We start from the raw sequence: 3,322 nt of genomic DNA on the forward strand, positions 1-3,322 counted from the left end.
GCTAATGTTGACAGAGGAACTTTGGGGAAAGAACAGAGATGCCTTAAAAGGAATTTTTTTGGAGTAAGTTTTGCTGTGTGGTACACAATGTTAAATCTGGTACTCCAGATTTCCTTAAGAAATCTTCAGTAAAGTGTGCATTTCTCACAAAAACATTTGGCATTCAATTTGATTTAAGGAGGAATAAAGTAAAGTGCTGAATTTGGTCCTGTGGTGGGTATACAGCAAGAGAAGAGGCTGCCTAAAGGGATAGAGTCGTATTCAGATTAGATGGATAAGAGCAATAATAACCTGACAATAACAACCATCCTTGCTGAGCACTGACCACATGCCCAGCATGGCTCCATGCATTTCATGAATATTCATCCATTTAATCAGGCAGCAAATCAGTTCAAATCAGAACGCAGACAAACTGATCCAAGAACCCAAGCTTAATTAGCTACTACATCATATGACCAATTACAGGGATGTAAATTTTCACATGGTATATGGAATATGGAACACAATGTGTATTTTTAGGTAACTAGCATCTATTTCAACATAGAACATTTTGGATTTTTGTAATTAGGATGTTTGACCTAGAATTCAGACATTCCCAGGAGACTGGAACCTTATAGTACTTCTAGCAAGCATTGCCTTTGAAATGAATGAAAACCTTAGACGGACTATAAGGGGGGTTTCCGGTGTCAGTCGGGGAGGTGGGTATTTTCTTTCTGAGGCATCTGAAGTGGCTACAGAAATCCATTATGCACCCACTACATACAACTTAATTAAACATATTATTAAGCACCAATTGGGGTCTGCAATGATGAGGAAGAGAGTTTCTCTTGCATCTCACTCATCTAGGAGGAGAGTGGGGGAGTGGAGCAAAAAAGCAAGCATGGCAGCTCATACCTGTAATCCCAGCACTTTGGGAGGCAAAGGCAGGCAGATCACCTGAGGTCAGGAGTTCAAGACCAGCCTGGCCAACATGGTGAAACCCCATCTCTATTAAAAACACAAAAATTAGCAGGGTATGGTGGTGCACACCTATAATTCCAGCTACTCAGGAGGTTGAGGCAGCAGAATCACTTGAACCTGGGAGACAGAAGTTGCAGTGAGAGACTGTGCCACTGCACTCCAGCCTGGGCAACAAAGACAGACTCCATCTCAAAAAATTAATAATAATAATAAAATAAAGGCAAGTTTACCCTTAACTCGGTGCCAGGGGGCAGACATGAGGGTGCATGAGAAAGCAAATGAGTAAGTGCTACTCAGGACCTCAGGACGTGGCACAGAAATCATGAGAATTTTCCCAGGCTGATAAATTGTGGGCTTAGCTCTGAAGGATTCCAACAGGTACAGTTGGAGAGTGAAAGCAGTCCAGGGAGAGGAAAAGCCCAAGCAGAGAACAGGGCAGGGGCAGGACTGCAGGCATGGGGAGGGAGCATGAGGAAGAGGCCAGAGGCTATTTATCTAGGAGCTCACAGTCTCCTCTGGATTGTCTTATAATAATGAAAGTAGATAAAATTATAATGATATTATTATGAGAAGCTGACAAATCAACAGGACTATTTTGTTTTGAAAAAATAAAGAGTACCTTAAATAAAAGTTATTATACTTCCACTAATGCTAATTAATAACAATTAATTAATAATGAACCAGTTCACTGAGGCTTAAAATTGAAAAGGCAGACCAGAGTCACTCTGGGCAGATCTGGGATGCAGTCAGTTTATAAGTACCTCCTCTCCTCTCTCCCACTCCCCTAGCTCTATGTTTCTATCCTCTCCCTTGGCTCAGTTCTTGAGGTCCATTATACCCTCAGCTACCCTGGATCTCCTTCCATGATGTCCTTTTTTTTAAAATTTTACTTTAAGCTCTGGGATACATGTGCAGAATGTGCAGGTTTGTTACATAAGTATACATGTGTCATGGTGGTTTGCTGCACCCATCAACCCATCATCTAGGTTTTAAGCCCCACATGCATTAGGTATTTGTCCTAATGCTCTCCCTCCCCTTTCCCCTCATGCCCCCGACAGGCCCTGGTGTGTGATGTTTCCCCTCCCTGTGTCCATGTGTTCTCACTGTTCAACTCCCACTTATGAGTGAGAACATGCAGTGTTTGGTTTTCTGTTCCTGTGTTAGTTTGCTGAGAATGATGGCTTCCAGCTTCATTCACGTCCCTGCAAAGGATATGAACTCATTCTTTTTTATGGCTGCATAGTATTTCATGGTGTATATGTGCCACATTTTCAAGTCTTTGCTATTGTAAATGGTGCTGCAATAAGCATATATGTGCATGTGTCTTTATAGTAGAACGATTTATAATCCTTTGGGCATATACCCAGTAATGGCATTGCTGGGTCAAAGCGTATTTCTGGTTCTAGGTCCTTGAGGAATCGCCACACTATCTTCCACAATGGTTGAACTAATTTACACTCCCACCAACAGTGTAAAAGTTTTCCTATTTCTCCACAGCCTCGCCAGCATCTGTTGTTTCCTGACGTTTTAATAATCACCATTCTAACTGGCCTTGAGATGGTGTCTCATTGTGGTTTTGATTTGCATTTCTCTAATGACCAACAGTGATGATGAGCTTGTTTTCATATGTTGGTTGGCTGCATAAATGTCTTCTTTTGAGAAGTGTTTGTTCATATCCCTCGCCCACTTTTTGATGGGTTTTTTCTCTTGTAAATTTGTTTAAGTTCCTTGTAGATTCTGGATATTAGACCTGTGTCAGATGCGTAGCTTACAAAAGTTTTCTCCCATTCTGTAGGTTGCCTGTTCACTCTGATGATAGTTTCTTTTGTTGTGCAGAAGCTCTTCAGTTTGATTAGATCCCATTTGTCAATTTTCGCTTTTGTTGCAATTGTTTTTGCTGTTTTAGTCATGAAGTCTTTGCCTATGCCTATGTACTGAATGGTATTGTCTAGGTTTTCTTCTAAAGATTTTATGGTTTGGGTTTTACATTTAAGTCTTTAATCCATCTTGAGTTAATTTTTATATAAGGTGTAAGGAAGGGGTCCAGTTTCTGTCGGTGCTCTACATGTTCAGAAAAACTTTTCTAGTAATGAACTATAGAAATGATCCCTGAAAGTATAGTCTTCATGATCAGTACTTTCTTGATGCTGTCTTTTCTTTTCTTTTTTCTTTTTTTATTTTTTTCTGTTTTTTTAGATAGATTCTCACTTTGTCCCCCAGGCTGGAGTGCACTAGCATGATCTCGGCTCACTGCAACCTCTGCCTCTGGGGTTCAAGCTATTCTTGTGCCTCGGTCTCCTGAGTAGCTGGGATTCTGGGATTACAGGCAAATGCCACCATGCCTGGCTAGTTTTTTGTATTT

The 3,322-nt window shown here is 40.9% G+C and overlaps 1 pseudogene; it reads right to left on the minus strand.

Annotated features, from left to right (window-relative positions):
• Window positions 1–3,006: 3,006 nt before the first annotated feature.
• Window positions 3,007–3,085, minus strand: LOC115899855 (annotated as a pseudogene).
• Between the last annotated feature and the right edge of the window lie 237 nt (window positions 3,086–3,322).

The sequence above is a fragment of the Rhinopithecus roxellana genome, chromosome 9 (genome assembly GCF_007565055.1).
Source record: "Rhinopithecus roxellana isolate Shanxi Qingling chromosome 9, ASM756505v1, whole genome shotgun sequence".
NCBI lineage: Eukaryota > Metazoa > Chordata > Mammalia > Primates > Cercopithecidae > Rhinopithecus > Rhinopithecus roxellana.